This window comes from Aotus nancymaae, unplaced genomic scaffold, assembly GCF_030222135.1.
Source record: "Aotus nancymaae isolate 86718 unplaced genomic scaffold, 86718_ANA_hifiasm-v0.15.2.pri h1tg000029l, whole genome shotgun sequence".
NCBI lineage: Eukaryota > Metazoa > Chordata > Mammalia > Primates > Aotidae > Aotus > Aotus nancymaae.
The window spans coordinates 43,213,435-43,240,521 of NW_026988442.1; the positions used below are offsets into that span (position 1 = coordinate 43,213,435).

The 27,087-nt window shown below is 42.6% G+C and overlaps 1 protein-coding gene and 1 long non-coding RNA gene across 7 annotated transcripts in view; both read left to right on the plus strand.

The window, feature by feature from the left end:
- LOC105708894 (putative tripartite motif-containing protein 64B) overlaps positions 1-27,087 on the plus strand; it is a 233,499-nt gene that overhangs the window by 77,609 nt on the left and 128,803 nt on the right. The window lies entirely within an intron of this gene.
- On the plus strand, positions 5,328-6,510 carry LOC105724760 (uncharacterized). The gene is made up of 2 exons (XR_001109106.3): positions 5,328-5,899; positions 6,008-6,510. It is a non-coding gene; the product is annotated as an uncharacterized LOC105724760 (long non-coding RNA).

The window sequence follows — 27,087 nt, forward strand, 5'->3', positions numbered from 1 at the left end:
TATTTAATATTTACGGACTTATTTATTTATTTAGTTAGAAGTAGGCAGGCTGGCTTGCATTCATTCATTCATCCAGTCATTTATTATTCATTTATTTTAGATGAAGGCTTGCTCTGTCATCCAGCTGGAGTGCAGTGGCAATCGTTTTCACTGCAACCTATGCCTCCTGGATTCAAGGAATTCTTCCATCTGAGGCTGCTGAGTAGCTTCCACCACAGGAGCGTGCCACAATGCCTGGCTAATATTTTTGTATTATTAGCAGAGATGGTGTTTCACCATGTTGGCTGGGATGGTCTTGATCTCTTGACCTCATGATCTGCCAGTCTCAACCTCCCAAAGTGCTGCTATTACAGGCTACAGCCAGCACACCCGGCCTTCATTTACTTATTTACGTACTTATTTATTTAATTAATGGCAGGCAGGGCCAGCCTGCATTTATTTATTTATTTATTTATTTTCTTTGCATTAGTACTTTTTTAAATGGAGACAGACATTCTTTCACCATCTTAGCCAGGCTGGTCTTGATATCCAGACCTCAGGTTCTATACCTGGCTCAGGCTCCAAAGTGGTGGGTGAATAAAAGCATGAATCACTAAGAGGGCTATTGATTTTCTGACAAATTTATCTATATTTTAAAAAATTTATTTAGAGACAGAATTACATTTATTTATTTATTTACTGATGTACTTACTTATGGAGAAGCTGGTCCCATTTATTTTTTTATTTATTGGTTTATTTTTAGGCCGGCTTGGATTTCTGTATTTATCTAGCTAGCTAAGTAGTTATTTAGAGGCAGGCTCACATTTACTCATTTATTTATTTAGACCAAGGCTTACAACATTTTTTTAATATACTTCTGTATTTGTGTGCAGGCTTGCATTTATTTACTTACTTATCTATCTGTATAATCATTTAGAAGTCTTGCATTTTTTGACTTACATGGAGTCTCGCATCTATTTTTTATTTATTTATTTAATTTAGACTAAATCTTGTTGTGTCACCAGGCTGGAGGGCAATTACAATCGTGTTTCATTGTCACCTCCATCTCCTGTGTTCAAACAATTCTTCGATATGAGCCTGCTGAGTACCTTGAACCACAGGCGCGCGCCACCATGCCTGGCTAATATTTTTGAATTTTAAGTAGAGTTGGGGTTTCACCCTGTAGGCAAGAATGGTCTTGATCTCTTGACCTCATGATATGCCCATCTCGGCCTGCCAAAGCGCTGGTGTTACAGGCGAGAGTCGCTGGTCAAGGCATTTGTTTATTTATTTAAGGCCTTACTCATTTATTTAGTTACAGGCAGGCAGGCCAGCTTCCATTCATTCATTCATTCATTGATTAATTCATTCATGTATTTATTTATTTTAGATGAAATCTTGGTCTGTCACCCTTCTGGAGTGCAGTGGCAATCGTTTTCACTGCAGCCTATGACTCCTGGGTTCAAGGAACTTTTCCATCTGAGCCTGCTGAGTAGCTTCCCCCACAGGCACCTGCCACAACACCAACTATTTTTGTATTTTTAGCAGAGACGGGGTTTCACCATGTTGGCCAGGATGGTCTCAATCTCTTGACCTCGCGATCCGTGCGTGTCAGCCTCCCAAAGCGCTGCTATTTCAGGCTGGAGCCAGCACAACCGGCCTTCCTTTCTTTATTTACATATGTATTTGTTTAATTAACGGCAGGCAGGGCCAGCTTGCATTTATTTATGTATTTATTTTCTTCCCATTATTATTTTTTTAAACGGATGCAGAGATTCTTTCACCATCTTAGCCAGGCTGGTCTTGATGTCCTGACCTCAGGTGCTATACTCAGCTGAAACTACCAAGGGGTGGAGGATTAAAAGCATGAACCACTAAAAGAGGCCATTTATTTACCGACTGATTTATCTATCTATTAATCAATTTATTTAGAGAGGGAATCACAATTTTTTTATTCATTTACTGACGTATTTACTTATGGAGAAGGTGGCCCCATTTATTTATTTATTTATTTGTTTATTTTTAGGCCCACTTGGATTTCCTTATTTATCTAGCTAGCTATCTAATTATTTAGAAGCAGGCTCACATTTACTCATTTGTTTATTTAGACCCAGGCTTGCAACATTTTTTTTATATGCTTCTGTATTTGTGTGCAGGCTTACATTTATTTAATTCCTTATCTATCTGTATAATCATTTAGAGGAAGGCTTGTATTTTTTGACTTCCATGAAGCCTTGCATTTATTTATTTATTTACTTACTTACTTTACACGAAGTCTTGTTGTGTCACCAGGCTGGAGTGCAATGGCAATCATGTTTTACTGCAATCTCTGCCTCCTGGGTTCAAACAATTCATCTTCACGTGCCTGCCCAGTACCTTGAACCACAGATGCGTGCCACCACGTCTGGCTAATATTTTTGAATTTTAGTAGAAGTGGGGTTTTTCACCCTGTAGGCCAGTATGATCTCGATCTCTTGACCTTGTGATTCGCCTCCCTCGGCCTCCCAAAGAGTTGGTATTACAGGTGAAAGCCGCTGCGCAGGGCCTTTATTTATTTCTTTAAGGACTTATTTATTTATTTAGTTAGACAGGCAGGCTTTCAGTCAATCATTCATTCACTGATTCATTCATTTATTTATTTATTTATTTTAGATGATGACTTACTCTGTCACCCGGCTGGAGTGCAGTGGTAGCGGGCATGTCTGGTCTCGCGGCCGCCCTCGCGCTCCCCTTCTGCTTCTTCCCGGGTCGACCAGCGGTCAGACGCGGCCGCTGGACTTAGTCTCTGGCCAGCTGTATCTGAGGTCCACCAGCAGGCCCTCTCATCCGGAGCTGTTGCGGGATAGGGCGCCAGGTTCCCGGGAGTCACACGCGTGGCTATCCTCTGGGCACCCGCGATCGGTGACTCCGGGGTCGACCAGATGTCGGCAGTGGCTGCCAGACTCAGCCTCTAGCTGACTGCATCTGAGGTCGACCAGGAGGCCGCCAGCGACAGTCCCACTAAGATGGCAATGAGGGCTTGGATCTGAGCGGCGACTCCTTTTTCCCCTCGACCCACCACCTGCTTTCGGCGTAGCTGGGACTGTCCGCACCCAACTTCTTCTCGTTGCTTTTCAGCCCCACTTTCAGTTTGCGTCCACAGGTCTGAGAGGTAGATAGATAGGTGAGGGCTGCGGCTGCAGGGTTTTATTTATTTTTTATGTTTGTTTGTTTTAATGTGTGTTTTTGTATTTGTTTTCTTCTTTTCTGTGACAGGGTGTTCCTCTGTTTCACCACGTTCAGTAGGCCGATCTCGAACTCCCCACCTCGTGACCCACCCTGACCGCATGATGGCGGCTCATGGCAGCATCGACCGCCCTTCCCTGGACACATGTGATCTCTGCCTCCAAGTAGCTGAGACTACAGGGTTCTTGTAAGCACGGGAGGTAGATCACACACTTGCATTTCCAGCCTGTGGGGGTGTGTGGGTGTGTGGGTGCGTGGGGAGGGGAGAGAGAGAGAGAGAGGCAGAGAGAAAGCTCATGGGGGGAGGGGCAGAGAGAAAACAGATAATTGTGACCTTGATTACGTTTTACCTTTCTTCCCGCCCTCTTATTGGCTTGTGTATTCTTACCGTTTCTTTTCACTTCTATGTGTTACGTTGATCCTTTTTTGGTTTCCTTGTTTAATTTACATATGGATGGATGAGGTCCATCCTAAACATTTTATTGGTATTCAATGGAGTTGGCCCTTGGTAAAGGCCCATTTACAAGGTATCTGGAGTCACAATAACTTGTCCCTTGATATTCTTAAACTTCAACAGCAAATTCATGCCATTGATTTCTCACACCAAGACCTCCCACAGGATGATACTATTGCCCGTGATATGGTTAATACTTTATTTTCTTGGACCCACAGCTTTCACCTGCCATCTTTTTCAAGCATTTTGGCTGTTGGTGGCTGTGTTCTTCTGCTTCTCATTCTTCTGCCCTTCTTCTTTCCACTTGTGTTCTCCTCCCTCCAGCGCATACAGCTCAAATATTTTGAGCTTCATTTGAAAAATAATAAATATGGGGGAAATATGGGGATCACTCTGCCAGCATAGAGACCCCTCCCTGTCTCTGCCATTATGGAGTTATAGCCCAGACATGGTTCACCCAGGCGGGGGGCAGTTGAGCTAAGGAAAAAGAAGGAAGAGATAGAAGCCTGAGTTTGCAGAAGCCTATTCTTAGTTCACTGATCTAATGGCATGACTGAAGTAATGCCAAGTGTGAACATTTATGAGACTATTGTCTCCCTTGAAGTTCCCATTCTGGGCTGGTTTTATGACTCTGTTTACCTGCATTCACTAAATCCTGTGATCACTCACATGTTACTAGAAAATTGCTACCCCTCAAATTATCACTTGCCTTGATGTTACTTACTGTAACTGTAGTTATTGATAAGAGGATAAGAATCTTTATAGGATAAGAATCTTTTGTTTGTTTTGTGTTCAGTGACCTTTAGATAAACCTGTAGGCTACTCCCTCCCCTGTTTACATTGTAATTTTCTGTTCCCTCCTGATAAAACTTTTGTAATGGAACCTATGTGAGTCACTGTATCTAAAAACATATATAAGATCTGGTGCACAAGAAATAAACTGCTCTCTTTGGCATGGAGTGAGTCATCCCTCTAGAACTGATTCTGTCTGTCATTCTTTTCTCCTGTGCACTCTCTATTCCAGTTATTGGGACCCTCTTGGTGGTCAAGAGACCCTTGGCAGATGTGTCAATCTCATGGACCACAACAATTGGGATTTCAAGTAGAAAGTCTCTGTAGGGTTCTATGGAAGCAAGAATAGTAGACGTAGGGTCTGCATGTCAAAAGTATAGTCTGGATATAGTGTTCATTTGTCTCCATAACCACTTTCATAATTCAAACACACTGATTGGCAATATAGATGGAAACAGTGCATTCCTATATTGACTTTTTTTGAATGACTAATTTAGTTGACTCTTGTTTATCTAGGGACAGATTAAATTGTATGCAATTAGCCATGTGATGAAATCACAGAGGGCGTGGTATGATGAAGAGCTGAAATCAAAGCAATTTTAAGAAAATATTAGCATCTAGATAGCATCATGCCCTTCTGTTTAGAAATATTTTGTACCTACTCTAGCTTGGGAATGCTCCTTGATCTCAGCTGTCCAAGCAATTTTTGGGAGCAGGGCCTGCTGTCTCTTGCGGTCTCTAAGGAACAGTGGTCTGCACATGGGAATGGCAACATCTATATAGAGTCTATGCTGGGACTGCCGGTGATTTCTAACGCTTTGTCTGCAAACACTCAGGTACTTACAGTTCTTGTAAAATATCTGTATGTGTTCTTTGAAATGCTAAATGTATTCTGACCTATAGGATGCAAATGGCACCTGAATTAGCTTAAAATGACCTTCTCTGTGGCATTTTAATTGGTTTTACCTTAACTAGGACTTAGGAGCTGTGAGACCTTTACCTTCTGCTCTTCTTTTGCTGCTGAAAAACCCTTTCTTTAAATGAACACCAATGCACCTGCATACATGTGGGCAAACAATGTGTGTAGTATGTTCCCAGGATTAGCCTTTCAGCTAAAAGGCCATATGTGGTAAGTTATGAAAACATGCAGGCTGTGAGTAAATCCTAATGATGGGCAGTTGTGAAAGGATAGATACGGTCTATTTAATTTGTTACTTTCTTTCTCCTACGGCACAAACGGTCACATCATTCCGTGGTCCAATACAGTATTAATGAAAATTAGATAGGTTTTCAAACACCTAATTAAAGTAATCAAGTTTAACAGAGGAGATGCATTTTAATTATTGATTAAACAGCTATTGTTTGGATTACTTTCTTTCTTTCTTTTTCTTCTCCCAGAGTACCAGAGGTGGAAAACAGAGCTTCATTCCTGAGGGAGAAAAATATGAGGTTGGAATAAGTGAAACACTTTTCCACAGCCTTACCTTTGAGAAGTTTTCTTTCTTAAAATTGTTCCCTCATATCCTTCTGATGTTTACTGTTGTTTTCTTTTCTCAGCCCTTGTACGGCAGGAAAGAGTTCCGAGAGAGAGATGACAGAGACGGTCTGTGTTGCAAAACCAGGCGAAAGCTGAAGATTGAAGAACTGAATGTGCCACATGCAAGGGAACTGGAGACAATGAAAATCTTGTCAAGTAAGTTGGTTGCCCAAAGTTGGTCTTGACCGGAGGAAGGTTCCAAGTTGATGATTTGCCCATCACAGGAAACGTTTGAAACTTAATGGCAGGGTAGGGCCTTTATGAAAGTATGATTTAATGGAAACACTACATCAGAAACAGGATTCAGCCACTGATGAACCTCCCACAGATGGTTACACTCTGGGTTTAGGTGTCAAGAAGAGTAACAATCTGCATTAACAACAGAGCGAATGATCTGTCTCTTGACAAGGGAAGTTGACAAAGTCTCTGTATAGAGGCGATGAACGTGATTTGATCTAAACACTTTGTACCAAGAATATTCTGTTTTGTATGAAAACAATAAAGTGACTAAGCTCTGTTAGCATTTTGTGCTTGGCTTTCCTGGGGGTACTCAGCGGCGTGCCAGGACATCCGTCTCGGGATTGGAATCGCCCCGAACAGCTTCTGAGACGCCGTCTCCACCTGATCTCAACCCGTGGGAGGCCAGTTCCAGCTGTTATCACATATGTCTCACGCTGGGATTGCTGCACTTTCCTCCTGAACTTTCAGGTTCCGGCGTTGCTTGTGGCCGGGGCACGCGTCACAGTGACCGCCACCGTGGCCTGGGGCACCGTCTCAGCGTCCTGGAAAAGCAGGGGCCCTCAGCGATAGTGCCTTCTCCATCAGCACTGCTGAGAACAGCGGTCCATGGACTAGGGGACCAAGGCAGGGCCCCTTGGTGGGTGGCCCACGTTGAAGTGGGGCAGTGAGCCCACGGAGTAGGGGAATGTTCTGCTGACACCCTCCTCGGGGGTCTCAGGCCCATGTTTCTGGGGTACACTGACACCAGCCACACCTCATTAGACTAAATCTACAGCCTGATGGGAGCCGACCACGGCCCATGCCTTCCAAGCCATCCGGGATGCCATGGGGAGGGCAGTCCCTAGTGCCCACCTGACGATATGAAGCGCCCTCCTCCTCGAGCGGTTCCGATCAGGAAAGCCGGCTCAAAGAGGTACGGAGGTCAGAACTGCCGGGCTCCTGCGCTGCTTGTGGCAGGCAGCCTCCTTCCCCGGAACCGCCCCGGGCACCGCCTCCAGCCATGTCCCGTGCGGCTGCGGTGGGAGAGCGCTGACACTGCGTCCGGCCGCGCGGCCGGGCACGCCAATACGCATGCACAAGCGGGGCATCAGAAGCGGAGCGCTGAGCAGGGACTCGCCTCACAGTGACGGCCGCCGTGTCCGGGGGAACCGTCTCAGCGTCTTGGAAAGGCAGGGGCCCGCTGCGGCAGTTCCTGGACGTTGGGCGACGGACCCCGCTTCACGGAGATCGTCGCAGCGGTCCCGCGATTTCCGGATTCCGGCTTGGCGGAACCGGGCTGAGGAAAGGTCCAGCGGACCTTTACGGATGCCCAGGGCGAGGGATCCCCAAGGACCCCCTAGATGATTCAGGCCTGCCCAGACGATCTTGGGGTGCGTCTCCTTGAAGGCTGTCCCCGCTGGGAATTAAAGGTAAGGTCAGCCTGTGTGCTGCGGGGCTGCTCTAACCCCGAGGGGCTTCCCGGAAGAGAGCAGAACCGCACAGCCTCAGGAGCTGCCCGCGACTGTTGGATTTCTCCGCGTGGCTTAGTCTCCGTGTGTGTGTCTGTGTGTGCATGTGCGTGTGTCTGTTTGCATGTCTCCGTGTGTGTTCACGTGTGTGTGCTTGTGTTTGCGCTGCATGTGGCCGAGGCTCGCGTGACAGTGACTGCCACCATGGCCTGCGGTACCGTCTCAGCGGCTTGGCAAAGCAGGGGCCCTCAGCGGTAGTGCCTTCTCCATCAGCAGCGCTGAGAAACAGGGGATCCTGGAGTTGGAGACCAAGGCAGGGCCCCTTGGTGGGTGGCCCATGTCCAAGGGGGGCGGTGAGCTCACGGAGCAGGGGACTGTTCTGCTGACCCCCTCCTCGAGGGTCTCAGGCCCATGTTTGTGGGATCCACCGACCCCCGCCACACCTCATCGGACTGAATCTCCAGCCCGATGGGACCCGACCACGGCCCAAGCCTTCCAAGCCATCCGGGTTGCCATGGGGAGGGCAGTCCCCAGTGAAGACCTGAAGATCTGAAACGCCCTCGTTCTTGAGCCGGTCCGATCAGGAAAGTCGGCTCAAAGAGGTACGGAGGTCAGAACTGCTGGGCTCCTGCGCTGCTTGTGGCAGGCAGCCTCCTTCCCCGGAACCGCCCCGGGCACCGCCTCCAGCCTTGTCCCGTGCGGCTGCGGTGGGAGAGCGCTGACACTGCGGTCGGCCGCCCGGCCGGGCACGCCAATGCGCATGCGCAAGCGGGGCCTCAGAAGCGCGAGCGCTGAGCCGGGGCTCGCGTCACAGTGACGGCCGCCGTGTCCGGGGGAACCGTCTCAGCGGCTTGGCAAGGCAGGGGCCGCTGGGGCATTGCCTGGGCGTTGGGCGGCGGCACCCCTCTCACCGCGATCGTCCCCACGGTCCCTCGATTTCCGGAGTCCGGCTTGGCGGAACCGGGCTGAGAAAAGGTCCAGCGGACCTTCACGGATGGCAGGTCGATGGATCCCCAAGGACCCCCTAGATGATTCAGGCCTGCCCAGACGATCTTGGGGTGCGTTTCCCTGAAGGGTGTCCCCGCTGGGAATTAAAGGTAAGGTCAGCCTGTGTGCTGCGGGGCTGCTCTAACCCCGAGGGGCTTCCCGGAAGAGAGCAGAACCGCACAGCCTCAGGAGCTGCCCGCGACTGTTGGATTTCCCCGCGTGGCTTAGTCTCCGTGTGTGTGTGTGTGTGTGTGCATGTGTGTGTGTCTTCTTGTATGTCTCCGTGTGTTTTCACGTGTTTGTGCGTGTGCTTGCGCTGTATGCTTGACAAGGGCTGTGGCCAGTGCACTCCTGCACGATTTCTCTGAAGTCTGCCTAGGTTCCCGTGTGCGTCCTTGGCCCAGCTTAGGACCTGAGAGACCCCGCGTTTTTTGTTTTGTTCCTGGTTTCTAAAGCCTCAGTGTAGTGGGGGTCGGGCTCCCACCCGAAAGACTGCGAATCAGTTGCCCATCCCGAAGGGGTCACTCTCCAGATGGAAGATGAGTACAGCACACCCAAAACCAAACTCTTCCAAGGGCCCTTGGTCCTGCAGCACATCTAGGGCTGGCCCCGTGCTCATGACCCCTTGAGGGACTACACTGGTGTCCTTCAGCGGATGTGTATTTGACCTACTGAGGATTCTTGTCAAAAGACACATGGAGTGAGCCTGTGATTCTCTACTTCTAGTAGGCACTCGGGGATGCCAGTAATTATGGGTCATGATTGGGATTTCCAGGAGCAAGTGTCTGTAGTGTTCTACGGAAGTAAGAGTTGTAGATGTAGGGTCTGCATGTCAAGAATACAGTCTGGATATGGTCTTCGTTTTCCTCCCTAACCACTTTCATAATTCAAACACACTGATTGGCAATATAGATGGAAACGGTGCCATCCTATATTGACTTTTTTTGAATGACTCATTTAGTTGACTCTTGTTTATCTAGGGACAGATTAAATTGTGTGCAGTTACCCACGTGATGCCATCACAGAGGGCTTGGTATGATGAAGAACTGAAATCACAGCAATTTTAAGAAAACATTAGCATGTACATAGCATCACGCCCTTCTGTTTAGGAATACTTTGTACCTACTCTAGCTTGGGAATGCTCCTTGATCTCAGCTGTCCAAGCAATTTTTGGGAGCAGGGCCTGCTGTCTCTTGCGGTCTCTCAGGAACAGTGGTCTGCACATGGGAATGGCAACATCTACATAGAGTCTGTGCTGCGATTGCTGGTGGTTTCTAATGCTTTGGCTGCAAACACTCAGGTACTTACAGTTCTTGTAAAATATCTGTATGTATTCTTTGAAATGCTAAATGTATTCTGACCTATAGGATGCAAATGGCACCTGAATTAGCTTAAAATGACCTTCTCTGTGGCATTTTAATTGGTTTTACCTTAACTAGGACTTAGGAGCTGTGAGACCTTTACCTTCTGCTCTTCTTTTGCTGCTGAAAAACCCTTTCTTTAAATGAACACCAATGCACCTGCATACATGTGGGCAAACAATGTGTGTAGTATGTTCCCAGGATTAGCCTTTCAGCTAAAAGGCCATATGTGGTAAGTTATGAAAACATGCAGGCTGTGAGTAAATCCTAATGATGGGCAGTTGTGAAAGGATAGATACGGTCTATTTAATTTGTTACTTTCTTTCTCCTACGGCACAAACGGTCACATCATTCCGTGGTCCAATACAGTATTAATGAAAATTAGATAGGTTTTCAAACACCTAATTAAAGTAATCAAGTTTAACAGAGGAGATGCATTTTAATTATTGATTAAACAGCTATTGTTTGGATTACTTTCTTTCTTTCTTTTTCTTCTCCCAGAGTACCAGAGGTGGAAAACAGAGCTTCATTCCTGAGGGAGAAAAATATGAGGTTGGAATAAGTGAAACACTTTTCCACAGCCTTACCTTTGAGAAGTTTTCTTTCTTAAAATTGTTCCCTCATATCCTTCTGATGTTTACTGTTGTTTTCTTTTCTCAGCCCTTGTACGGCAGGAAAGAGTTCCGAGAGAGAGATGACAGAGACGGTCTGTGTTGCAAAACCAGGCGAAAGCTGAAGATTGAAGAACTGAATGTGCCACATGCAAGGGAACTGGAGACAATGAAAATCTTGTCAAGTAAGTTGGTTGCCCAAAGTTGGTCTTGACCGGAGGAAGGTTCCAAGTTGATGATTTGCCCATCACAGGAAACGTTTGAAACTTAATGGCAGGGTAGGGCCTTTATGAAAGTATGATTTAATGGAAACACTACATCAGAAACAGGATTCAGCCACTGATGAACCTCCCACAGATGGTTACACTCTGGGTTTAGGTGTCAAGAAGAGTAACAATCTGCATTAACAACAGAGCGAATGATCTGTCTCTTGACAAGGGAAGTTGACAAAGTCTCTGTATAGAGGCGATGAACGTGATTTGATCTAAACACTTTGTACCAAGAATATTCTGTTTTGTATGAAAACAATAAAGTGACTAAGCTCTGTTAGCATTTTGTGCTTGGCTTTCTTGGGGGTACTCAGCGGCATGCCAGGACATGCGTCTCGGGATTGGAATCGCCCCGAACAACTTCTGAGACGCTCTCTCCACCTGATCTCAACCCGTGGGAGGCCAGTTCCAGCTGTTACCGCATTTGCATCACGCTGGGATTGCTGCACTTTCCTTCTGAGCACTCAGGATCCTGCCCTGCTTGTGGCCGGGGCTCGCCTCACAGTGACCGCCACCGTGACCTGGGGCACCGTCTCAGCGCTTGGCAAAGCAGGGGCCCTCAGCGGTAGTGCTATCTCCATCAGCAGCGCTGAGAAACAGGGGTCCCTGGAGTTAGAGACCAAGGCAGGGCCCCTTGGTGGGTGGCCCATGTCCAAGGGGGGCGGTGAGCTCACGGAGCAGGGGAATGTTCTGCTGACCCCCTCCTCGAGGGTCTCAGGCCCATGTTTCTGGGGTCCACCGACCCCCGCCACACCTCATCGGACTGAATCTCCAGCCCGATGGGACCCGACCACGGCCCAAGCCTTCCAAGCCATCCGGGATGCCATGGGGAGGGTAGTCCCCAGTGAAGACCTGACGATCTGAAACGCCCTGGTCCTCGAGCCCGTCTGATGAGGAAAGCCGGCTCAAAGAGGTACGGAGGTCAGAACTGCCGGGATCCTGCGCTGCTTGTGGCAGGCAGCCTCCTTCCCCGGAACCGCCCCGGGCACCGCCTCCAGCCTTGTCCCGTGCGGCTGCGGTGGGAGAGCGCTGACACTGCGGTCGGCCGCCCGGCCGGGCACGCCAATGCGCATGCGCAAGCGGGGTCTCAGAAGCGCGAGCGCTGAGCAGGGGCTCGCGTCACAGTGACGGCCGCCGTGTCCGGGGGAACCGTCTCAGCATCTTGGCAAGGCAGGGGCCCGCTGGGGCATTGCCTGGGCGTTGGGCGGTGGCACCTCGCTCACCGCGATCGTCGCCACGGTCCCTCGATTTCCGGAGTCCGGCTTGGCGGAACCGGGCTGAGAAAAGGTCCAGCGGACCTTCACGGATGGCAGGTCGATGGATCCCCAAGGACCCCCTAGATGATTCAGGCCTGCCCAGACGATCTTGGGGTGCGTTTCCCTGAAGGGTGTCCCCGCTGGGAATTAAAGGTAAGGTCAGCCTGTGTGCTGCGGGGCTGCTCTAACCCCGAGGGGCTTCCCGGAAGAGAGCAGAGCCGCACAGCCTCAGGAGCTGCCAGCGACTGTTGGATTTCCCCGCGTGGCTTAGTCTCCGTGTGTGTGTGTGTGTGTGTGTGCATGTGTGTGTGTGTCTACTTGCGTGTCTCCGTGTGTGTTCACGTGTGTGTGCGTGTGTTTGCGCTGCTTGTGGCCGAGGCTCGCGTGACAGTGACTGCCACTGTGGCCTGCGGCACCGTCTCAGCGGCTTGGCAAAGCAGGGGCCCTCAGCGGTAGTGCCTTCTCCATCAGCAGCGCTGAGAAACAGGGGACCCTGGGCTTGGAGAGCAAGGCAGGGCCCCTTGGTGGGTGGCCCATGTCCAAGGGGGGCGGTGAGCTCACGGAGCAGGGGAATGTTCTGCTGACCCCCCTCCTCGAGGGTCTCAGGCCCATGTTTCTGGGGTCCACCGACCCCCACCACACCTCATCAGACTGAATCTCCAGCCCGATGGGACCCGACCACGGCCCAAGCCTTCCAAGCCATCCGGGATGCCATGGGGAGGGCAGTCCCCAGTGAAGACCTGACGATCTGAAACGCCCTTGTCCTCGAGCCGGTCCGATCAGGAAAGCCGGCTCAAAGAGGTACGGAGGTCAGAACTGCTGGGCTCCTGCGCTGCTTGTAGCAGGCAGCCTCCTTCCCCGGAACTGCCCCGTGCACCGCCTCCAGCCTTGTCCCGTGTGGCTGCGGTGGGAGAGCGCTGACACTGCGGTCCGCCGCCCGGCCGGGTACGCCAATGCGCATGCGCAAGCGGGGCCTCAGAAGCGCGAGCGCTGAGCCGGGGCTCACGTCACAGTGACGGCCGCCGTGTCCGGGGGAACCGTCTCAGCGGCTTGGCAAGGCAGGGGCCCGCTGCGGCATGGCCTGGGCATCGGGCGGCGGCACCCCGCTCACCGCGATCGTCCCCACGGTCCCTCGATTTCCGGCGTCCAGCTTGGCGCACCCGGGCTGAGGAAAGGTCCAGCGGACCTTCACGGATGCCCAGGGCGATGGATCCCAAGGACCCCCTATATGATTCAGGCCTGCCCAGACGATCTTGGGGTGCGTCTCCTTGAAGGCTGTCCCTTCAGGGAATTAAAGGTAAGGTCAGCCTGTTTGCTGCGGGGCTGCTCTAATCCCGAGGGGCTTCCCGGAAGAGAGCAGAACCGCACAGCCTCAGGAGCATCCCGCGACTGTTGGATTTCCCCGCGTGGCTTAGTCTCCGTGTGTGTGTCTGTGTGTGTGTGTGCATGTGTGTGTGTCTGCTTGTGTGTTTCCGTGTGTGTTCACGTGTGTGTGTGTGTGTTTGCGCTGCTTGTGGCCCGTGCTCGCGTCACAGTGACCGCCACCGTGTTCTGGGGAATCGTCTCAGCGGCTTGGCAAAGCAGGGGACCTCAGCAGTATTGCCTTCTCTGTGAGCAGCCCTTATAATTCGGAGTCCCTGGACTTGTAGACCAAGGCAGGGCCCCTTGATGGGTGGCCCATGTCAAAAGCGAGTAATGAGCTCTCGGAGCAGGGTAATGTTCTGCTGACACCCTCCTCGAGGGTCTCAGGCCCATGTTTCTGGGGTCCACCGACCCGCGCCACATCTCATCAGACTTCTTCTCCAGCCCAATGGGACCCGACCTCGGCTCACACCTTTAAAGCTATCTGGGATGCCATGTTGAGGGCAGTCCCGAGTACCCACCTGACGATCTGAAGCGCCCTCCTCTTCGAGCCGATCCGATCAGGAAAGGCGGCTCAAGGAGGTATGGCAGTCTGAACTGCTGGACTCATGCGCTGCTTTTGACAGGCAGCCTCCTTCCCCGGGACCTTCCCGTGTACCGCCTCTAGCCTTGTCCTGTGCGGCTGTGGCGGTAGAGCGCTGATACTGCGGTCAGCCGGCAGGGCCCGCCAATGAGCATGCGCAATCGGGTCCTCAGAAACGCCAGCGCTGAGCGGTGGCTCGCGTCACCTTGATGGCCTCCGTGTCCTGGCAAACCATCTCAGCGGTTTGGCAAAGCAGGGTCCAACTGCGGCAGTACCTCGGCGTTGGACGACGGCCGCCCCCTCACGGCGATCGTCTCCACGATCCCGCCGAATGTGTGCGATTCATGCTGTTAATTTCTACTTTTTTTGGTGAGAATATAAAGGCTTAGAGAAATAAAATTAATTATCTGTGATGACACAGCTAGAAACTTTTAAATCCAGAATTCTCTCTCATGTGTATGTCTAGGTTACAGCAGCATTAATCAATTTTTATGATTCATTTTTTATGTGTGTGTATTTTGTTTCTAATTTTTCTAGTATGACAAACTCAATTTTCATTAAATCACTTTGGTTATTTTTATTTATCATGTCAAAAGCTGATCAAAATATTTCTGTAATATCTTTAAAATTTATATGTCTCTGCTTTGCATTAAATTGACAGAGCCTGGTCATTAATGTTGCTTTGTAAAGCAAGTCGTTTCTAGGTATAATGAGACAATATTTAGTGGAGGGATCAATGCAAACTTAAATACATGCCTCTCTTAACTAAGGCAGTGACTACTTGACCCTAGCTAATCCATGACATGTTCAATTTAATTTACTGCTCCCATATGTTCTGTTTTTTTTTCTTTGAAAATATTTCTATTCTGAATTTTATGTAAAATCCCCTACGTTACATATTTTCAATTCATTTAATACCATTTGATAACAGTGTGCTGACCAAAAAGAATGTCAACTGTCCCAATTCAGACCAGTTTTAACCTTTTGTATGGATAATAACTGAGGTTTTAATTCAATTGTTTTTCTACTTATATTTTCCCTATTATTGTGAAAATTATCACAGTTATTCAGTTAACCATAATATTTAAACATTAACTTTTATGACACACTAAACATTTGTGTCCCCTCGATATTCATATGATGAAATCCTAACACCACAATATTATGAGGTAGAAAGTTTCTCAGGAAATTAGGTCATGAGGGTGCAGCCCTTATGAATGGTCTTGGTGCCCTTACACAAGGAACCCTAGACCAATATCTCCCTATTACCCCGTCCCTTCAGTCCCTGGTAATCACCCTTCTACTCTTTGTTACTAGGAGTTCAACTCACTTAGATTTGCATATATGTGGGATCATGTGATATTTATATTTCTGTGTCTAGCCTATCTCACCTAACAATATTTATAGTTTTATACATTTTACAAATGTCAAAATGTCTTTCTTTTTTAAGGCTAAATAATATTCTATTGTAAATATATACCACAGTTTCTTTATTCATCTACCAATGGAAATTTAGAGTGTTTCCATATCTTGGCTGTTGTAAATTATGCTGCAATAAAACATGGGTTAAGAGTGCAAGTGACTTTTCAACTTACTGATTTTGTTTCCTTTGGCTATGTAGCCAGAAGTGGAATGGCTGGATCACACGCTAGTTCTACTTTCAAATTTTTGAGGACCCTCCATACTGTTTTTCATGACTGTATTAATTTATATTTCTTCCAACTGTGGACAAGGTTTCTCATTTCTCCACATCCTTACCATCATTTGTTATCTTTTCTTTTTCTGATAATAGCCATTCTAACATGTGTAAGGTGATATCTTATGGAGATTGCTCTACCAGCGTAGAGACCCCTCCGTGTCTCTGCCATGATGGAGTTAGAGCCCGGACATATTCTCCCCACGCTGAGGGCAGTCGAGCTGAGGAAAAAAGAAGGAAGTGATAGAGGCCTGAGTTTGCAGAAGCCTATTCTTGATCCACTGAGCTAATGGCATGTCTGGGTGAGGCCTGTGTGACTATTTACGAGACTATTGTCTCTTGGAGTTCCCATTCTGGGCTGGTTTTATGACTCTGTCTACCTACATTCACTATGTTACTAGTGAATCGCTCACATGTTACTAGAAAAATGCTACCCCTCAAATTATTGCTCGCCTTGATGTTATTTACTGTAACTGTAGTCATTGATAAGAAGATAAGAATCTTAATAGGATTAGAATCTTTTGTTTGTTTTGGGTTCAGCAATCTTTAGATAAACCTGTATGCTACCCCCTCCCATACTTACTTTGTAATTTTCTGTTCCCTCCTGATAAAACTTTTGTAATGGGACCTACGTCAGTCACTGTATGAAAAAACGTATATAAGCAACTGTGCACAAAGAATAAATTGTTGATCTGAGCATAGCTTTTATCAGACCTCCAGACCCATTTCTTTCTCTATCTCTCTTTTCTTCCACGCACTCTCTCTTCCAGGTATTAGGACCCTCTTGCTGGTCAAGAGATCCCTGGCAGACGTGCCGATCTCACGGACCCCAACAATATCTCACTGTGCTTTTCATCTAATTTCCTGAATGGTAACTGAGTTGAGAACTTTTTCATATACCTGTTGCCATTTGTATGTCTCCTTTTGAGAACTGTCTACCTATGTATTTTACTCATTTTTAATATATAGTGTAAAACAATGTCAATAATATTAATAATATTTTGCTCTATTATTGAAATTTGTTATGAGAATGTATCTTTTTGTTTATTTATTTGACACAAGGTCTTACTTTCCTCGGCCAGGCTGGAGTTCAGTGGCACATTTTAAGTCCACTGTAGCTTTGACTTCCTGGGCTCAAGTGATCTTCCCACCTCAAAGCCTTCTGAGTAGCTGGGACTACAGGTGCTTGCCACCACTCCTGGCTAACGTTTGTATTGTTTGTTTGTAGAGATGGGGCTTTGCCATGTTGCCCAGAGTTGTCTCAAACTCCTGGGCTCAGACAGTCCACCAGCCTCGGCCTCCCAAAGTGTTGTGATTGCAGGCATGAGCTATCATTCTGAGCTTAAGGGAGCATATCTTAAGTGTTCTCACCACATAAAAGTAAGAAATATATTTAAAAATAATAATAAAGGAGTAACAAAGAATATGATACTATCTGAGGTGATGGATGTTAACTAAGTTGGTTATAGTGATGATTTTACTATATATGAATATACAGATATACATACATATATATATTTCATCAAATTGTAAACCTTAAATATATACAATCATCAATTGTCAGATATTCCTAAATTGAAAAAGTAAATACAACAAATAATAAATAAATAAGACCCCAGAGAGCGCTGTTGCCATCTTTCTGCCATGAAAGTTTACAAGAAGCTGGTAGTCTGTAACTCAAGAAAACTGACTTCATCAGAATTTAACTATGCTAACACCAGCATCTCTGACACCCAGCCTCCAGAATTATGAGAAATACATTTGTTTATAAGCCACCCAGTCTACAGTACTTTGTTATAGTAGTGAGAACTTCCTAAGACACCTTTATAAATAGGGCATTTATAAATGCAAATTAAAATCAACCTCTCCTTATCCTTTTCTCTCTATGAAAGTCCTCTAGAAAAGTAAGGGCATTTATTTCACTTTCTTCTATTCTGTAACTTTAAACTCTTAAGTTACCTGGGACCATAGTCTAAGGTTTAGTTAACCTAATATGTATTACACTTTTTTTTTTTTTTTTTTTTTTTTAGCAGAGAGCAACTTATTAGACAGAGAGAGAGGAAGAGAAAGGAGTGAGAGAGCTCCCACGCTGCCATGGGAGGGGATCCAAGGGAGGAATCCCATATTATACATTTTAATCTAAAGTTTGTCTTAATAAATGCTTAACAATTTGTCATTAGAAAACATCATTTCATTTATTTAGTCCTTATATTTTTCTTAAGCATTTTAATGTATATCATAATGTAATCATAAATGTAAAGTTTTCATATACTTTAAAGGTGAAGATTCATCATCTGTAAACAACCTTTTTTCTGCCAGAAAAAAAGACCAATTTTTCTCAATGCTGCATTAAAATAAAATTAGAGAAAGCAAAATAGTTTATTTACAGGATTTCTTGCTTATTTCAAAGCAATTATGTAACTTTATTTCTTGAAGCTATATTTCAGTAGAAGTTTCATTGTTCTCTGTAAGTGAACTTGAATCATCATTTAGTAGAAAACATAGAATGATTTTTTCCCACAGCCAACCCTCCAATGACCAATTTCTTCTCTCTTTTTCTCAAAAGATATCTGCATCAGTATTTGAACCAAGATGTTTCTGTGCACTTCATGAAGTAATAATCTTTCTTGAAGTCTTTTTCCTCCTCGTCAAAAAAAATCACATCTTCTCCCTCCTAGATAGAAAGCACTTTCTTGTGATTTCTAACTAGTAATATTATTTTGAGGAAAAAATGTGCATAGTACTTCCATCTTGACTATTATTGCGAATTTTTAAATAGTCTTTCAACTTAACATATTATCTACATTAATTTTGTGTATTTTAATTCCCTTGCATTGTTTGTTTTCTGAATTTCTGACTTTATTATCCTTCATGTATTTTTAATGTCTCATCTAATTTACAACTCTTTGCTTTCTTATTTCATAATATATGTTTCTGATGTCATTGTGCCTGTCTGTGTTTCATCCAGCTCATTTCACTGTCCTGCTAAAATCTGACAGCATTTTCTTCCAGCATAACACTCGATATTCATGTTTCAAATTGTTGTTCTGTTGTCTTCTGGAACGTGTACTTCTTTACAATGATGTTGAAAGACTCATGCTGTTGGTGACAAGTGGTGAAATTAAACACAAAAGTAGGTATCTACATAATTATACTCCATAATACTTTGTGAAATGACTGATTTTAATAGAAATTTTACTATTGCTTTGCTATGTGAAAGATTTTTCTGACTTTAAGGCAATTGTTATTTGACATCTGAATATTCTGTTGTGGCATACATTTTTAAAAGTGAGATTTATGCCACTCAAGTTTATAGTGAATATACTTTAATTTAAATAACTATAATTAAATAGCATACTAGGTGGATGTTTTTTCATTTTCCGTGTTCATTCAATTAGGAAAGATCCTTATTTGCTTTGTCTGCAAAGGACCGGGTTTTCTTTGCCTAAGTAAAACGTCTATGTAATTTGAATCAGTGTTCTTATCACTCTAAGCAAAATTGAATTAAATTTGAGTCCTTTAGCCTTAAACACAACTCCACTCTTCAGTTTATTAAGGGTCAGAATTTGCACCATTAGGTAGTGCTATGGTTTGAATGTATTCCTGAAAGTTAACGTGTTAGAAACTTAATCCCCAATGAAACACTGTTGAGAGGTGGGATATTTAAGAGGTGATTAAGTCATGAGGGCTCTGCACCAGTGAATGGATGAAAGCCCTTATTGTAGGAGTGTTTTTTATCACAAGAGCCGATTTGTTACAGAAGCAAATTTAGTTCTCTCTTGCTAACTTGCTGTTGCCCTCACTTGGTCTTTTACCTTGCACTAAGAGATGATGCAACATGAAGGCCCTAACCAGATGCTAGCATCATGCTCTTGGACTTCCCAGACTCCAGACTGTGAACCAAATAAATGTATGTTTATTACAAATTATGCAGTCAGTGGTAACTATAGCAGCAAAAATGGACTAAGACAGGTGGTTTTACATTTTGTTCCCCAATGTGTGATATGCAAATAAGAATTTACTGAAGGTTATAAAACTATCCAATCTTGGGTCTAATTTCAGAAAACCTCAAAATACTACAGACCAACACAGGTAGATAAATGGACAGATAGATAGTAATACAGATACATATCTTCAAAAATAGTGTTTAGCTTTAAAATATTTTGAATTTTGAATTTTCAGGAGTCAACTCATATCTCTGGTTTTAATGAGGTAGCAAAATAGAATAAGCTAAGTATATATCTCTCAAACATAAAAAGATACACTTCACAAAGTTTCTGTTAACTAACAATTGGAAAAACAGTAAGGACTTCATTTGCTTAGTTCAATTGTGATCAATAAATATTTGCTTCTTGCTTATTACATTCCTTGCACTGTGTGACACTCATCCCTATTGCTAGATTAGTATCTGAAGATGTCGATGAGACAAAAATACAAATATCCTGCTATAATATGGATGAGAAATGCTATCATTGCAAAACAGAATCTCTGTAATGGACATTTAGCACACACTTAGTGGTCAAAGGAAGCTTTGGGCAATATACTCTTTAATTGACATTATTCACTCTTTATGGTCATATACAATTTAATTGACATTATTCACTACTGTTGCATTTCTTGAAAATACCAACATGGCACCCAATTCAGTTAATGTATTTAGTATAAGCAGATCAGAGACTTACTGATAAATGTCATCCAGTCTGCAAGTTCTGAACCAGGATATCTACACTATAGCCATAAATAAGAGTACAGACTTTGGAAAAAAGTTCACCTTGAATCCAGTTTAAAAACTGGATCTTCTATTTTATTTTCTTAATGTTTTTATATGCAACGTAATGATGAAACTATAATAAGTCTCATAGATTCTTTTTTAAGGCTTCTATGCAGTAATCTATGTACTAAGTAAAATACTGCATGTCTAGTATACAGGTAAAAGAGTGGCAATTATTAGTGTTCCTATATCTAATATTTCCATTATATTTTCTTAACTAAAAATGAACTGTCAAGAATTCATAGAAGATGGTGGAAGAGAAAGCATCTAAAATCTGTGTCCCTACCTAAACAATAATTGTACAGGCAGAATCAGTCTGGTGTAACTTATTTTGGAACTCTGGAGTTCATAGAGGCTTGCAGGTTCCTAGAAAGGAATATGTGATAAATTGAAGTTAATTTCAGTCAGCATCACCTTTTAGCATAGTAGCTGCCATCCATCCCCCACCCTTTTGCGCCAGGATCAGCTGTGAACATGTTTTTGGAGTAGGTTACACAAATCTTGCCAGAGTCAGTGTAGGGGAAAAAAGACCCTGTCTTCCAAATACCAGAGGTCTGTGCTCTATTTTACACAGATCTCACAGAGGTCTAGACAAAAAGGGGCATTTGTTGTATTGCATCTCCCTGCATTGTTGCACGTTTCACCCACTCCAGCTGAAACAGTTTTCACGGTATTTAAAGAGCCTATATGTTTGTTGGTTTGTTTCCATCTCTATTTTTTCTCATACCCCTTTTGAAAACCAAACCTTGAACACCAGAACCTTTAAAAGCAACTGCATACAATGGGAAAATTAGAAAGTCACTGAACATGCCTACGGGAAGACAAAGGCTCAGAAAGACCTGAAAATACCTTAAGTGCATACCTCAGTCTGATGTTTGGCACAGAGACAACATGCAACAATTTAAAAAACAACAATAACAACAACCAAAACCCCAGCAAACCCTAGGGAAGGTAGGAGAATATAAAATATAGTCACTATGTTATTAGATTAAAATGTCCAGATTTCAACTACTATGAAAAAAATCACAAGATGCACAAATAAATGAAAATATATGGTTTATGCAAATGAAATAAAATAACAGGAATTGTCTGTTAAAAAGACTTAATTATAAGTGTATTTGTCAAATAAATTAAAACAATTTTCTTAAAAATGCTCAAAGAGGAAAAGGAAGACTATGGAGTACATCAAGAAAGGGATGTAAGAATAAAGTGAAAATATCAACATACAGATAGAAAACCTAAAAACAAACCAAACAGAAATTCTGGAGCTAAAAAGTACAAAAATATAAATGAAAAATTCACTAGAGAGATCCAAAGTCAGATGTGAGCAGGCAGAAGAATCAGTGAACTTGGAAATAGGACAGTAGGAACAACAGAGCTTGAACAATAGAAACAAACAAAATGTTGAAGAAAAGTGATCATAACGTCAGGGACCTGTGAGACACCATCAAGACAATGCATTGTGAGAGCCCCAGAAAAAGAAGAGGAAAAGAAAGGAACCTACAAACTATCTGAAGATATAATTGAAAACTTCCCCAATTTGATGAAAGTCATGAATATAAACATCCAAGAAGCTCAATGACTCCAATTAGATGAACTCATAGAGACACACTGAAATATATAATCAAACTGTCAAAAGTAATAGACAAAGAGAATCCTAACAGCAGCAAGAAAAAAGGACTTAACAGGTACAAGGGATCTTTAACATAAACAGATTTTACATCAATATCTTTAGAAGCTAATAGGGAGTGAGCTGATATATTAAATGTTCTAAAAGAAAAAACAACAAGAATCTGACAAGCAAAAATCCTATATTTAGAAAACCTGTCCTTTAAAAGTAAAGGAGAAGTAAAGACATTTCTAAATAGACAAAAGCTGATAGAGTTCATTTTCAATAGATTTGTCTGTGAGAAATGGCAAAGGGAATCTTACAGGTTGAAATGAAAGGATGTTAGAAAGTAATTCAAAGCCTTATAAAGAAATAAGGATCCCAGCAAAGGCAAATACATGGGCAATTGTAAAAACTCGTGTTACTATAACAGTGGTGTATAAATATGCCTTTGGTTTTCTGCATAATTTAAAAGACTTGCATTTATTTCAAAAAATTAGTCTAAAACTTAGTATTATTGAAACTTTGGTTAGTAATTCCATATTTTAATATATATAGTTTAAGAGATTAAGGCATTATGAAATTATAAGTTTATATTCTTGAAAACTAAATACATAAAAATATAATTTTTAATTTAAGTTAAACTGGTATAAATTCAAATTGAAGTGTTAAAACTTTATGATATTTTATGTAATTTCCCTGGTAAATTACATAAATAAACTAGCTAAGAAATATATACACAAAAAAATAAAAAAGGGATTTAACATTTACAACAAAAAAAATGCTAAATTCAGAAGACAGTAATGCAAGAAACAAGACACTAAAAAACTGTAAATATGTATAACACTAATAGCAATGTGGCAAAAGTTCATTCTAATCAATGAACTTTAAATGTAAATTGATTAAACTCTCCAGTTAAAAGGCAGACATTAGCAGAATAAATTAAAAAAAAATAATAATCCAACTACACTGTGTACAACAGATTTACTGTAGATCCAAAGATACATAAAGGTTGAAAGTTAAAAAATATAAAAGAATATTTTATGCAAAAGGTATTATTGTATCTATTATCTGAGAGATAATAGATACATTAATATCAGAAAAAATAGACTAAATCAAAAAAGCTTCAAAAGCCAAAGATGTTATATATCAATAAAAGTTTTCATGTAGCAAGAAAATATAACAATTTAAAAACATTTATAGGCTGGGTGTGGTGGCTTATGCCTATAATCCCAGCACTTTGGAAGGCTGAGGCACGTAGACCATCTTAATTCCATTTCTCTAGATCACTGATGTCTAATAGAAAATTCTGCCATCATGGAAGGATTATCAGTCAGTATTTTCTAATACAGTATCTGCTAGCCACATATGGTGATTCAGTACTTGAAATGTAGTTACTGCAACTGCTGAACTAAATTTTTCATAATATTTAATCCTAATTAATTTAAATAGTCCCCCATTTCTAATGGCTATTGCATGAGATAGTGCAACTCTGGATATTGACCTCTATAATTATTTTTTAAAGTATTTAATTTTTCAATACTCTAGTTCCTCTTCTCCTCCAAAAATAAAGACACAGGTTTTATCAGAAAAAAAGATAGCACTTCAATCTGCATTGAGGAGCTTGAGAGAGAAATTGACAAGGCCTAAGCAGCATCACAGACAAATGGCACCAGGTGCTGTCTTCTGACTCTTTCCCCCATGCCGTGCTCAGTCTACACTTTTCTCTAAGGCACCTCTCAGCCCATGACTAATCATAGTGGTTATACTGAGACAGGTCTATTTCTGTAAGATGCAGGACTCCTCTAAACGGTAACTTTGACAATTACTTAGCAGAAAACTTAGATCTGTATTGAGAATCTTCTTATCAAGCCTCCTTTATTTCCTCTTTCCTTTACAGGAGTCAGATGTGCATCTTGGTGTGGGGATTCACTTTGCTTCTTCCAGCTGCCTCCTCCTTTTCCTTTACAGGCATTTTTCCCTATAAACCTCTTGCACATCTGATGCTAACATGGCAAAAACTACTCAGAGGACCTGAAATAGCATACAGGTCCTTAATCTTTGTTAATAAAATATATTTAATTTTATTTCAGGGTTAAAAGATAGTCAACAAATCTCTAGAGAGAAACAGATCGTGGGCAACATATAATGAGTGACAGTTAAAATAATTAGAAATGGGCAACATATAATGAGTGACAGTTAAAATAATTAGAAATGTTTTCAAAACATATACAACTCCCTTCTGAGATGAGAAATCTAATTTTCATGGGAATATTTTGCCATTTTCTCCCTACTGAATCACTCTCTCTTTTGCTTATGTCTGCATCTTACATATGATAAAAGCATGATGATAGATTCAAAGAAAAATAATTTCCCATTATGGCTCAGTTGAAAAATGTATATAAAGATGTCTGGAGCAGTGATTCTTAACCTAGCTGGTTTTGGCCTGCCAAAGACTATTTGTAAATGGAGACACCATGGCTTGTCACAGTTGGCATGCTGCTATTGGTATCTATCAGACAGAGGTTATGGCTGCTATTAAACATCCTATAATGAACAGTGCAGATGCTGCACTACAAAAACAATCACCAAGTCCAAAATGTAAATAATGCCAAAGGTGAGAAATTGTGGTCTAAAGCAAGTTCACAAAGCTTATGCATATTTATGAATGATTTTTTCAAACCGTGTCCACATATTTGAAAGCTGTTTCACATAAAATATAGCCACTCTTAGACACACAAGAAATGTAAGATTCCTCTTTAATGACAAAGATTTTTAGTGTTGCAGTAATTTTGTACCACATTTAGTTGGCATATCCCATCACAATTCAATCAAATTTTTTGTTTCTGTAAAATTAATATTTGTTGTCAGTAGCTGAGAAATGATTTTTAATTATTAAAGTTATCTTGTATTTAAGTAACATACTCTGTAACTATAATAGTAAGATTATGAGGCTAGACATAACTCATTTTCTGGTAACATTACATTACTAAATAGTGAAAAGGACCAGTAGATACCAAGATTGTTATATTTCAAATTGATTAAATCTTGTTATCTTCCTGTTCAGTGTCAAAATCTGATTCAGTTCACACATACACACACAATCAGAAATAGAAATGAAAAGCATTATCGGGCCAGGATATGTGAGAAATCTTTGAAACATATCTACTAAAATATATATTGAAACACATATTTAAATATATATAAATATATATGGAGAAAGAGAATGTGTGTATTACAATTGAACAGTAAACCCAAACCCAAAAGACACCTGGTGGTTTACTGATATAATAGGTCCAAGAAGAGGCCACTGATAAGTTACAGGGTAATTAGTTGTGTTTACAGGTGACTTTTTTTCCAAACAGCAAAATGTGTGTGACTTACTCTTAGCATATCAATATTATCTTAATACAGCAGCAACAGTCTCTGAGTTATTATCTGTGAGAAATGTGAAGCAAGATGTACCATCTATTGTTGTAAATTAATCTGTTCCTATTATATCACTGAAACAAGATCATAATACAACCTTTAAAAACATATCTCACAAATCTCACAAATAGATTATACAATATATGATAATATAACAGATGATTTTTTACTAAAGTATGAAGATACCACTAGATTTGTGAAAACTTTTTCAATAGGAAAGACCAAAATCAGAAGGTGCTCCATATCACAAGGAACTTTGTGTAATACAATATACAAAGTGACTGGCAGTCAGTAGATTTTACGAAAATCAGAAGATAAAGACCGTAAATATATACTGAGAGATGAAATGGCATATACTGGATTGAAACTGGATGATGGAGAGTTAAATTTCAATACCCTTATATATGTTTTACCAGCAAGGGTGGGAAGAGGAGTAAAACTAACGAGTAAAGAGTAATGTAGAATGAAGGGGCATAAAAGAAGCTCTACCTTAAAATAAGAAAATGGGGGTTAAAAGTAACTGTGACTTGTTCAATGTCTCCAAATAAGTTGTGGGCCAAGATACAAAATTTGAAAGAAAGTCCAATGGGTCAAAGGATTATAAATCATTCTACTATAAGGACACATGCACACGAGTGTTCATTGCAGCACAGTTTACAATAGCAAAGACCTGGAACCAACCCAAATGCCCATCAATTATAGACTTGACAGGGAAAATGTGGCACATATACACCATGGAATATTATGCAGCCATCAAAAATGATGAGTTCAGATCCTTTGTAGGGACATGGATGAACCTGGAAACCATCATTCTCAGCAAACTGACACAAGAACACAAAATCAAACACCGCATGTTCTCACTCATAGGTGGGTGTTGAACAATGAGAACACATGGACACAGGGAGGGGAGCACTACACACTGGGGTCTGTTGGGGGGAAATAGGGGAGGGAAATTGGGGGGTGAGGAGTTGGGGAGAGATAGCATGGGGAGAAATGTCAGATATGGGTGAAGGAGAGGAAGGCAGCAAATCACACTGCCATGTATGCACCTATGCAACAATCTTGCATGTTCTTTACATGTACCCCAAAACCTAAAATGCAATTAAAAAAAAAAAGAAAGTCCAATGCATCATAGAAAGTTCAATATAGTTTGATACCATTTATCTCTCTGTCTATTGTCACATTTGTGAACTGCTTCTGATGAATTTCTTGGGTGCTTATCTTTAATATTTTTTTAAAAAATAAGCTTTTAATATTATGACAGCAAGTTACCAAATCTCAAGAAGCAGCAACTGAGCAAGTGGCACTAAACTCTTAAATATAGATCAAATATACTGTAATGAGTAATGATCCACTTCACCTAATGGTCAGCTTGCCCTTTCCTGAGACTTTTAAGGAATATAACAATTCAGGACTTAAAAACTACTTTTCAAATAGTTGGTGACATTTTCTGATATCTTATAATTCAGTAGAATATG